At 40.2% G+C, this 12,893-nt stretch overlaps 1 long non-coding RNA gene across 1 annotated transcript; it reads right to left on the minus strand.

Annotated features, from left to right (window-relative positions):
* Positions 1–2,239: 2,239 nt before the first annotated feature.
* Positions 2,240–9,053, minus strand: LOC107320468. Its single transcript, XR_001558266.2, has 3 exons — positions 8,744–9,053; positions 3,342–3,445; positions 2,240–2,661 (listed from the first exon to the last, which is right to left on the minus strand). It is a non-coding gene; the product is annotated as an uncharacterized LOC107320468 (long non-coding RNA).
* Between the last annotated feature and the right edge of the window lie 3,840 nt (positions 9,054–12,893).

Here is a 12,893-nt window from a genome sequence, read left to right on the forward strand (position 1 = left end):
AAAAATCATCTGTAATAATCTCTTAGGAACTGATAGCTAGACAAAAATTACAGAGTTTCCAAAACAGAAAGGTCTTGCTGTTACTTAATACGCTTCTAACACAGAAGGGCATTTGTTACATATGAGTCTTTGGCAATAACTTCATAACCACCTTTTCCTGAACCTCTCACAAGTTAAGAGTTGCTTTCTCAAACTGAAACTGAATTACTTATAAACATACAAACACAGTCATTTTGTTAACACTTTGGATATTAGTGTGAATGATACCATGGCCCTAAGCAAATTTCTCCTCAGGTTTTAGACCTGTGAAGGAATAATAATGCCAAAGATTTTAAGAAATAGTATTTATTGTAATTCTTATGTTGTGTCTTTGTAAAGCTTGCTATTTTTACCAAGTCAAGCCCAGGGAAATTCTCAAAAGCAGTTTAAAATAATAAACTTGTCTTAAGTCAGGAACAGTTCCTGTCAACCTATTGGCTCCCACTTCTGTTTTGAAAGGAGCAGTGCTGTACATGCAGCCATTCTTCTAGTACAAGTTTCCCATGGGTTTTTGCTGTGGACAACCTATAAGCATCGTCTAGGTCTTAGACAGTGATATTATTGGAGTTAACAGCTTCTGAAGGAGTCCTATGGAATGACATTTCCATGCTCTACACCTTGTAAGACAGATTTACACGAAATCTTGACCTCCTAAAACCAGCTATTTTTCCACATTCCAGCAGAATGAGAAATGGGAGATAAGGTAAAAAATAAATAAATCAGTGTATCAATGTTTCAGACATTGTTATTTAGTTTTTATTTATTTATTTATTTATTTATTTATTTATTTATTTTGGGGGGTATTGTTTTGGGTTTTGTTTGTTTTTTTTCAAGAAAGTGAGATGTTCTGTAAAAATTTGGGTAAAGTACATACATGGATTCTTGATTTTACACTGAGAATTTATGCAGGATGGAAATCAAAATATACAACATCTGTGTGAAGAATGCATACTTGTACTGAGAAGTTTTAACGCAGAAAGAACCTGCAGCAGTGTGTGACCAAAGAATGTAGTGCCTATGGGCTTGCCTTGCAGATTTTGTTTTTCCCAGAGTACACTGAGCTGCTGTACCGATTCTTGGACTATGTTTCTTGGACTATGTTTTCTTGGAGTGTACAATAGGTAGTAGCACATTCAAACTATGGGAATGTCAGCACCATGCTGCCCAGAAGGTGAGATGTCAGCTATACTACCAAAGACCCATCACCACTTTCCTTCTACCTGGAATGGCATCCTATCAGAATTGACTTCTTACTTCAATCTAGTGCAGTGCTCTGAAGAATGGCAATTGAAATAGCTTCCAGATTTTATTTCATGTCAGTGTTGTTATATCAGCCTTCATCAAGCCAACCATATCCTGGCCTGCGTAAAAATAAGCATGACCAGCAGAGTGAAGGAGGTGATTCTCCCTCTCTACTCTGCTCTTTTGAGGCCCCCCCACCTGCATGCTGTGTTCATCTGTGGGGCTACCAGCACAAGAAGGACATGGATATTTTGAAGCAGGTTCAGAAGAGGGGTGTGATGATGCTCAGAGGGCTGGATCATCCCTCCTGTGAGTAGAGACAGAGTTGGGGCTTATTCAGCCTGGAGAAGAGAAGACTATAGGTACAGACAGCCCAGACTTAAATGCAGATGGCTAACTGGTGTCCTTATAAATGTGTCAACTCCTTTTTTCCTTCATCGGGTTGCAAACAGGTTGAAAGCAACTGGCTGGGGAATAAACAAAAAACAATGAGAAAAGAAATCAAATAAATAGGTGCATATGCACATGACAGATCTGATTAAAAAATGGAAAGTCCATCAAAACCATGAAATTACAGAGTGATAACTTTTCAGCCATATTTAATTGTAGACCCACAAAACCCATACCTGTTGTTCATCCTGGGAGCAGGTGACCAGCGCTGGATACTTGGGGTTATGGATCCCTAGATTCTTCTCCAGAGCTGTGGTCAAGCCCCACTCTCCATTTTAAGGCAACAGCAATAACAGTGCCCATGAATTTGAGCAGAATGTTTAGATTAAGTCCCAAATGAGTTCAGCCAAATCTATTAGCATCTTTTCTTTGTTTCATCTCTATCTGGTTCAGTAATACTTTTTATACACGGCATGTGGTGATTAATGATCACAATGTGTTACTGAAATTCTTGAATGAAAGCAGCTACACCAGTACAATGTCTAAATATTTTAATGAATTTGTCATTTTTACTCTCAGTGCCAGTTTTTTGAGCATTGTAAACTCTTCAGCACAGCATGGAACTCCAATCCCATTAAATTTTATTGAGCAATTTAACAAAAACGAGCTAAGTTCCAAAAAGAAAACAAAAATGAGCACAAAGAGCAGTTTTGTGAGCCTTTCTGTGGGTCTGTATGAGGATGTCTGTGTTCATATTGGAGTCATCCTTGCTCTGTGGTGTAGGCTTTCCCTTCTCAACTTGTAAGTATTAGTCACAGAGAAAAACTGTATCAGACATTCTTATTTCTTGAGCTGCTTGTTCTATAGCAGCAGCCAGTGGATGCCTGCACAGACGAACCAGCTTTATGCAGCACTCCATGAACATGACTTATTAAGAGAGAATTCAAAAGCAAAAACATCTAATGACTCTCTGGCTTCACCATTGAGGTCCTGGGGAAAAAAAAAATCAGCATTCCTGATACAGCCAAGGGCAGATTTTGTGGCTGGGAATTGGTCTGCATCTACTGAGTCCACATTAAACCATCTGGTAGTATGCTGAGGTTTGACTAGTCCAATTTGATAGGTCTGGGGCCGCTAACATAGAGACAAGCAGAAGTTATGCTTCCATGTTTGTGCAATATTGAAGAAGAGTCTTTGCATCCTTAGATAACTGTGAAATAATGCTGTGCAAGTAACTAAAAGCTGGATTTTATTATTATTTTTCTATTTAAATCATGTTTTCTCGTTTCTCCTCATCTGTAAGGTCTCAGAATGTGTTGGCTTCTTTGCTCAGTGATATCCCTTGATATGTAGAGAGAGGCAAGAAGAACTAAAAATAGTGAACCTGTCTTCAGCCCCTTAGGAACATATTTTGATAAACCCAGGCAGCAAGCAACAAGACTTAAAAAGGAAAGGAAGACATACCTCTCCGAATCTGTAAAAACCTTAGGAAAGCATGGCTTAAGAAATAGACTATGTTTAAGCTTTTATTTTATATGAATCAATTTGCCTATCCAATGTAAAACACATGTCATAATCCATTCAGGTAATAGGAACAAGGAAAACTCTCTCTCTCTCTTGCTGCTTTATCTGCACACAGATGTGACCCTGGCAAATGATCAGAGACTTACTTTACATTTTGTTGGTCAGCAGTATACATCAGGAATGCTGCTTGGGAGCTGCTGTTTTTCCTTCTTGCATTTCTACATACAGTTATTTGTACCATGGGGTGTTCCTAGAACAAAAATAATATTGTTTCAATGGAGCATTTATGGGTGGTTAAAAGGAATATGCAGAAGCTAAGTTTCTCCAGATACTCATGATTTTGGCTGCTGCACACTTACTTAAGATGAGCAGTATGATATCACTAAGGGGCTTATGGTCTGGGTGTGATGATTAGAGCATTAACACCATCTAACTTCAATATCTAGCTTAAAGGCTCTGTCCATTGTAAGTTAGATGCCTACAGTGTAGTAGGAATTGTCTGTCAGTTTCTGGGGCAAACCCTGCCCCATGGTTTTCGGTGTAGCAAAGGCAGGACTCTAGTTTTTCAGCCTCCTTATCAACATGTCAACATGATAAGAATTTTCATACGTTGGCTGTCTTAGATGGCATTTTACTAGCAAAAGTTCTGTTCTTGTGAACTTAGGACAACTTTCAGTGTTACAGGTGAAAGCCTATTTATAAAACCATGGCTAACTACATCTATGTCAGTTCTGTGGACTGCAGATATTTTTCCATTATAGAGTGCCTATCAAAAATAAACAAACTCCCCCCCAGAAACAACCCACGAGCAAACCAAATTCCTAGGCTATTTCTCATAATGATTCACTGCAAGTACAGTGGGTGAGAATACATCTCTCAGGCCTTCTCCGATAAAACTGACTGCAGTATTACTCAGGGCCAAGCTGGATCATGGCTTACCTATCAGGAAAACTTACCCATTGTGTGCACCAGGGAGGGACTGGAAATTTCCTTTTTCTTTGTGTTTTATGTTATGTTATGAGGAGCTCATTTAACAAGATATCATACCATACCCTGCATTCTGACTGTACCAATGCACCCATGCAAGGTTGCTCACAAGAAGTACATGCTAGGCCTGGAGTAGAGAAAAAAACAACCATTTCAAGACTACCTTTCCGGGAATTCTTAATGTCAAGTGAAGTCTGGAGCTAGAAAAACATTTTAATACCAGCCAATCTTTTATATTCAGAAAGCATATAACTATTTTACAGAGCATTAAATATTTTTGCCATATTTGTAGTCATTTTCTTGTTTGTGCCAATTCAAATACATGCTTCATTTTCAAGTCTTTGTTACTTATTGCTGCTTAGCTTCCTCTTAGCTTTCCTTCTCCCAGCCTGCAGTTCTCAGGGGCATATCTTTTATTTTTTATATATATATATTTTTTCTCCTGATATGTCACTGATTTGTTTTCCATAACATCTAGGTCATTTTCATATTGGTAGATCTGTCTGTTTTTTCTTCCTGATTTCTTTCTTTCTGGTCTGTAGTTACATTTCATCACTTTCATTCATTATGTTTTATCTTAACAATTTTGTTTTCTATTTTTGCCCTGTAGAATCTATATTTGTGCCATAACCTCTTTCATTTAATATTTTTCTATTCTCGATAAGGAACGTGTCTGTATCATGAGAGAAAAGGGCACATCAATCTCATACATTCCTTTCCCAAGAGACCAGGATTACTCCCATCCTTGCAGGACCTATCCTGTGCCTTGCTGAGGTCAATTGTATACCAAATTTTCAAGCCCAGTTTTCAATCACTGAAGCACAAGGAACAAATCTCATTTCAAGTATTTTTTTGTAATGTTTCCCTGGTGTCCACATAGACACCTTCTAATTTTGTTTTTTATTTTTGGCACAGTGAAGATGTTGAAGCTGAGGTACAAGTTGCTTTTTTAGTCTGCTGAAGATGACAGTTTTGTGTCTACATTCTTTTGAAGGAGTCAGAACATTCAGATTCTTATTAATTCGCCAAACTTCCTTGCTACATGTCTTGATGAAACAAATGTACACCTGAGTGAGAGTATTTACTCAGTTCCTTTATCTGAGCACACAAACTTGAAGCTTTTAAACCAAAAGGTTTAATATTATCGTTCCTTTCAGGAACTATGTTATCAGTTTCATTTATCAGTTTATCATTTTATCATTCAGTTATCAAGCTCAATATTATCGATTCCTTTCAGTGTCTAAACGGGAGCTACAGCAAAAAAGGGGACAGGCTGTTCAGCAGGTTGTGTGACAATAGAACAAATGGCTTCAAGCTCAGGGAGGATAGATTTAGATCAGATAAGGAAAAAATCTTTTACACTGAGGGTAGTGAGGCACTGGAACAGGTTGCCTAGTGTTGTGGTGGATGCCCCATCCCTGAAGACTTTCAAGGTGAGGCTGGATCAGGCCCTGGGGAGCCTGATAAAGCTGTGGTGTCACTGTTCATTGCAGGAGAGTTGGACTAGATGGCTCTCAAAGATCCCTTCCAACTCTAAGGATTCTATGATCATTATGATAGGCCTTGGCTGTCTAGCATTTCTCTTAGTCAACATGCAACTAACTCTTTCATTCTAATGAAGACAAGCAGGATTCCCACTTCAAAGCTGTGTGAAAGTCAATTGCACTGGTATGCTCAGTATCTCCAGTATCAGGCAGTTTAAACACCAGCCCTCTTACAATAGTATTTACACGTGTGTAGCACAGTCTTCACCTCTTGTTGAATTATATAAGATTGTAAGGACAGAAAGCAGAGTTGGTGCCAATTACTCTTTTTAAGTCTTCTACATTTTCTAATATAATGTCTTGTGTTAGCTGAATTGCAGTGATGGAGATACAGAGAAGAAATATTCATAAGTTTTATCCTCTATGCTCTTTTTATCCCATATATGTGATACAAATGATATCACTGCCGTAATTCTGGGCTCCTCTGGTTCAAGAAAGACAGAACACTACTGGAGAGGGATCACCAGAGGGCTGGAAATATGATTAAGGGCCTAGAACATCTCAATTACAAGGAAAGGGTGAGAGACCTGGGACTGGTCAACCTGGAGGAGAAAAGACTGAGATGGTTTTAATGCTGATAAATATCTAATGGGTGGGAATTAATGGGGCCAGGCTTTTTTCAGTGATACCCAGTGACAGAACAAGGGGCAATGGGCACAAACTGGAACATAGGAAGTTGTATATGTGTAAGGAAAGTAGTAGTTTTGGGATTACAGAGCACTGGCACAGGCTGCCCAGAGAGGATGTGGAGTCTCCTTCTCTGAAGATACACAAAACCCAATTGGATGCTTTTCTGTGTAGCCTACTGCAGGGAACCTGCTTTAGCAGGGGATTTGGGCTGTTGATCTCCAGAGGTCCCTTCCAGCCCCTGCAGTTCTGTGACATTGTAATTCTGTGACTTATAATAGCTAGGACATATTGCTCAAGATATTGGAACACCTCCAGTAGGGAAGCTCTCTGCATATCTAATCCTACTCCTAGTCAAGGATGTGGACTTACACCAACATAAATATTAATGTAAGTTCTCTCAAATAAGGGCATCTGACAGACAGCAAATATTTCTTTTGTTTGTAGTAGGAAGTGAAGCTCAAGAGGGTGTTAGGATTTCTGAATCCAGATCTGGCTTTTTGTCTTCAAGAATAATCTCTCATGAAGTATGAACTGAGCACCAAGCATAAAGAGTTTTAGGAGAATGGAAGGGAGTAGCACAGAACTGGTTGTTAGGAATTGAAGAAACATGTTTAGGTGTTGATGAAAACCCTTTGGTTGTGGCCCAGCTTTTAAGCAGTTAATTCACAATTAATTCTGTAGAGTATTTTTCCTTTGGGAACCAATTGCTGAGATCCCAGCACAGAAATGGATTTTCATAGAGGCAATTATGTCTGGTTGAAACCATAGTACTAAAAACAGTCATCCAAATGAAAAGCCTAGCAATCTTCTGCTAGTGGGAGAATTAAATATGTATGCTTAATACCTAATAAATGGAAAACTGTTGTTTAAATAATTAATCTGTATATACCAGGGAAATGTACTAGTGTGGTGCCTGTTTCGCGGAGGGTGGAAACTAGAGACAGAGGTCTCAGTCTGGCCCTTTAAATTCTGTAAGCCAAGATGGAAGTCCATTTGCCATGTTGGCTCCTGCAGTGAGATGGGAGACAGAGCAGGAGAGGACACAGTAGAAGCCGAGCAATAATGAGTGTATCAAAAGCTGAAATCAGGCACGGAGGGAGCATAGTGAGCAACTGTCTGGCACTGACAAAAATCAGTGTTGGTTCTGTTGTTGTTTTTTATCTGCCAAATGTCAAATATGGTGAATATAAAAGTTGTTTTCTATGGCCACTCTCATGTGCTTGTCTGAATGTATAAGTAAATATTAAATAAAGACAAACACTTAAGGCCTTCAAGTGAACTAGCAATTATTCAGATGGTGATTCTCTGGTAAGTAGCTGATAATTTGTCCCTTAACAGAAGAGGCAGTGGAGGAAGTATTGTCTGTCCTGCAGTTTGATCTCTCTCTATAATCTTTCCAAACAGTCTGTGAGAACAAAAGGCCAGGCCTGTAAATAGAAAAGTTGCTTGAGTGTATCATTGCTACTTGATAAAAATAGACAAAGCCTGTTCTCACTTCATTCCTGGCACAAAAGGCTAAGGGTGTTTTCCACATGACGGAGTTTATAGTGCATGTACATGAAAAACTTAACACCTGATTTTTGAAATGTTAGGAGTGAGAAACAAGTTTGCTCATTTGTGACCATAGTAAGTCAAGATACTTGATAGAGTGAGACTCATCAGAGTAGCATAACAGAAACCTTCCTTTGAGCTCTTCAGGGAACTCAAAACTGTGCTGATAGTACTGAATTGTATTGTTTCCTATGGGCTGGTACTTCTTCCTGAGATATCACTGTCTCTGTGGACTTCTCTGTATGTTTTCCAGACTCTTTCTTGTTCTGTGTAGTTACTGAAAGCTGCCCTCAAATGGTCTGAAGGATTTCCCAAGCAGACATTCCTGAAACCGAGCTGAGATTACAGAACAGCTAATTTGAGAACCCAGTTTTTGCCTTGATGCTTCTAATTTTAAATTTTACACACAAAACGGTAGAAATGATTTTACCAGAGCCTGCCAGATGAGTCTGTCACCATGTACATTTTTGGTACTAAATGAAATAAAAAGGTAATGGAGTAATCACAGAACATCAAGAAATGATTTCTTAGAGCAAAGTGTGCAGATGTGGGAGCACAGCATACTCTGTCCTGCTTAGCCAGGGACAGATTCTTGCTGGTGAAGAACGCAGGTGAAAGCTGATGTTTTAAATGTCTCATGGTAGCTGGCTGGTAGCTGTGACCAACTTGAAGGTGACTGAACAAAAGCAGTGAATAAGGTGGATTGATTCACCTATTTGGTTAGAACAGAAGGTGGCTCAGCTCAGCTAAAGGCTGGGAGACCATGCACTAGGAAGGGACTAATCTCTACTTGGCTGAAAGAGAAGGGAGAAATGGCTGTTTGCTTATGTTCTCACCTCAGGGCAAAACGCAGGACAGACCTCTCCTGTGTCTTCTCCTCACATTCCTCAGTGGCCAGGCCTGGGCTGAATTGTCTACCATGTGAGACACGGTTGGAGGGGAACCAAAGAGCACTGAAACTCTGGCATTTACTGTGCCGGTTGTGCTGCAGGGACAGCAGGGATGTAAACAAGGGTGGGGAAGAGAAGAGCTTCCGCCAGCCGCTGATCTACTCTCAGGAAGGCGGGAAGCCCAAGAGCCGAAAACATTACAGCATTGTCTTTTGGAACTGACTGAACGCGTGCAGATTCATTGTCCTAATGATAAACGTCGTTATAAATATTGGCAGGACATGAATCCAACTTCTGCACAGTCTTCTTTTTTTTTTTTCTTCAACTGTTTTAAAAGCAGCTCAGGTCACATTTTTCTTTATTACATCTTTAATGTTTATGATCCTGTGCCCCTCTCTGGATTGCCGTATGGTGAAAGCAGTGGGTCTTAGAAATGTTTTTTGTAGAACTGTAGTAGACGTGAATACCAAACAACTTCACAAAACCACTAAATATTTGGCAAGCTCCTAGTCTACTGTAATTTTGAAAAAATGCTCAAGACAAATGTTTATGTTGCAGGAGAAAACATCCCCAGGATGAAGCTATCAATTAATGGATAATTTCAGCTTTCATATAGAACCCTGTTATATAAGCCGTACTTCATAAACAGTGAATACTTATTCTAATTAAACCTTGGTAAAAACCTTAAAAAGCCTTTGAATTGAGTGGATGCTTCTCTGGCTCTTCTGGCATGTTTCATACGGGACGTCTGGCCAATTCTCCAGTCTTCTCTCAGATATGTTACTGATCCAAAATATTTTCACCAGACACTCTGAAGTGGAATCACAGGTTTGCCAATTTCCATTTCATGCATCTTCCTTAGAAAACTGAAAATTACAGCCCATGAACACTGGTGATTCGATTGCTCAATTTCCAAACTTTACTCACTAGAACAAAATATTAACAAAGATGCAGATGATGATGTCTGGCCTGTATTAGACATAATTGCTTACAAAAAAAAAACAAAAAAAAAAAAACAAACCACCAAAAAACTGTATTATTTATTTCCAACCCAGAAATTAGGCCCAGAGGAGATCAGTTGCTCTTAAACCACTGATAAAGTACAGATCAACCAGTAGGCCTTTGTCAGGAGAGTTATTGCGTTGCTACACTGACTGACATTTCCCTGAACCTGCCCAGGTCTCTGAAGCAAAAAAAGCAACTTTTGGTATTTTCACAGTGTATAATTTTCAATTTTCTCAATTCTCTGAGCTCCAAGTCAGGTTTTGTTTTTTTTGTTGTTGGTTTTTTGGGTTTTTTTTTGTTTGTTTTTTGTTTGGTTTTTTTTTGAGAAACATGCATGTCAGAAAGAAAGATTTCAACAAAGGTCTCATATTTTGATTTCCTTGGATTCTATAGCAAAATTTCAAATGCTGGTGAAACTGACAAAGGAGAAAAGTGTGTTATAGTATTGCTGATGATAACATAGTCCCATCTGAGTCTTTTCTTCTAAGTAGTGCTGTGAGCACCTAATCAATATTGTTTTACTGGGCTTGGAAGTCCCAGCAGAACTTTACTGACATACAGCTGAATCACCTGTTACATGCACAAGGGGATTCCTACCTGCAAGAGGTTACTTGAGATATTGGCAATGTAGTAGTCCTGCAAATTGATGTGCTGTTTTCTAAAGCTGTATCCAATGAGTCGAGCATCTCCTGCTCTCTACAAAGTTGTAATCTTACCTAGTTGACAGTTAGCCAAATACCCTGGGAAAAGTCTACTCTGGGTCAAGTAAAAGACCAAAACTCTTAGTTGTTGTTTCCCCCCAAGATGAGGGCTCCTGGAACAGATTTATTGAGTGGTGGGAACCGGATATTTTTCTTTGGGTTGAGGTACAGTTTTTATTAGTATGGCAGCCTCTCCATTTAGTGCATCATGGAACGGAAGGAGACTGTGCCACCTCTGGCTGTCACCCCAGCAAATGTTTTTTGTTTGGTAAAGAGCTTCAATCCTGAACTCCATCAGATCAGGATATTTCACTGCAAAACAAAGCAAAAACAACAACAAAAACTCCTCAAATGCCAAAAGCAGTTATTTCCAGTACATGGCCCAGAGAGCATAACACCCTCTGTGTTCAGGGCAATAGCGAGATGGACAACCTGTGTACATCTGTCTACATTTTTCTGCCACCACTGACTTCTGCAATGTGAGCAGACACAAAATTACACAAGTAAAGTATAAGCAAAGTTTTGAGGCAGTTCCAGTCTGTCCAGCTCTTTTTTCTAGTCAGTGAAGCAGTGCTTATTTGGACTGATTCTTTTGCCCTGCTTCTGTGAGCATGTACCCTCCTGGGCACAGCTGCTGTTCAAGGCAGCAGTGATGGCACTTAAGTTTTGCTATGCTACCGTTCTGGCCAGTCCCCAGGTCTGAGCCTTCTCATTTGACCAACCAACACAGGCAGGATCAGGCAGTCCAGTAAAAAACAAATTTTATGGGGGATTGTTACACTGTGCTAGTGGTTTGCAGCTGCTAGTATTGCTGCATCTCAGGAGGCCTGTATTTCCTTGACAAAGATGTTTCATAAGTAAAAATAACTGGGCTTCCCAGATGGACTCCCACTCTGAAATCATTGGAGAGGCTGTCTTTTCTACATCCTGGCTGGGGACTGTCTGGCCCTGCATCCCTGCCATTGCCCCAGACCCCTGCTGCTGCTGCTGGCCTTGCCCCAGTGCAGCACTTGGGCCGGCCTTCAGACCTAATGCTCATTAACCGAGGGGGAAATTGAACATTGCAGACAGCCCAGCGGAGTGCAGGTGATCCTTCCTAAACCACCAAGCAAAGGATTTCAAAGGGATTTTTAAAACCTGAGCTTTCAAGTGCACAGCCTGAAGCTAAACATTTAAATCTGTGTTTAAGCATCAAAATAAACAGGGGTCTGATTTTTAAGAGGTGTGGAACAACCTGGGATTTCCACTCAGTTCCCCAGGGGCTGTAAATTTGTTCATTGCCTCTAAAAATCTGGCAGCCCATTAGACATTTAGGAATGGAGCTGCAGTCCCAGCAATGCAAGGAAGCCTGAATCACATCCTTCAGACTTTTACCAAGTGAGGAACTTACTTAGGGCTGAAAACCAGAAAAGCGCTGAGGCCCCAGGTCTGAAGCATAGCAGGGTGTGTCTTCATTGGCAAAATTAAAACAAGCAAAAATTTAAAATAGTTAAAAAAAAAGCAACCCACTTTCTGGCTTTGCCAGTCCTGTATGGCTTCATTTAGCATTGGTATCCACATTGCAGGGTATCAGGAATGAGAATGAAGCCTTGGCAGATGAGAGGGCCTAAGTCACCCAGACCTATGGGATATGTCCTTCCTGTGCCTGTGATCACTTCTTGCACTGCTATAGGAGACAAAGACTTGTTCTCACCTTTGTCTGGCATCTTCTCTTCCCTAATAAAACAATAGCAGCAACTCCAGTTGCCAAAAGAGACTGACCACATATCTAAGATCATAAAATTTCTTCTGTTCTCATGTAATTTTGTAAGCAACGAGACTGTGGCTGATCCTCTTTTTTGATCATTTCTGTTCATCTGGCTTATGCAGCTCTTACTCAGCATGCTGTATTTCTTTTATTCCTGCATACATAACTTTCACCATTTGCTTGGTTAAGTTGTTCCTTGTGTCTGTGGATTCCCATTCTGATATCTCAGAGCCTAAAAGTCCTGGCAGTAACATTCCCCTGTAAAGGAGATCCTGTGCCAGAAGTCCTAACACCTAATGGTCACCATCTGCAGAACAGACAGGTGTGTAGCCTGACATGCTTCCTTAAGTTCTCTCTGTGATCACTTAAGAGAGGCAGAGGCTTCTGCTAAAGGCAGCACCTGTTGGTTATCCCTGATACCTTCCCTTTGGAAGGGATAAACTGACTCCAGTTCCTCACTCCCACCACCAACAGTAGGGGAAACCTTGACAAATAAGGTGGACTAGATGCCTAATTGCTGAGTGATTTAATGTCAAGTGTTACAGTTCCATTCCCAGGGGTTGACAGGTGATTCCTACTATAGCCAATAAGTTCTTTAGTTCAGAACGACTGGGGAGGGCAAACCTGCCAATCTGGAGATAGA

This window comes from Coturnix japonica, chromosome 1 (genome assembly GCF_001577835.2).
Source record: "Coturnix japonica isolate 7356 chromosome 1, Coturnix japonica 2.1, whole genome shotgun sequence".
NCBI classification, from domain to species: Eukaryota; Metazoa; Chordata; class Aves; order Galliformes; family Phasianidae; genus Coturnix; species Coturnix japonica.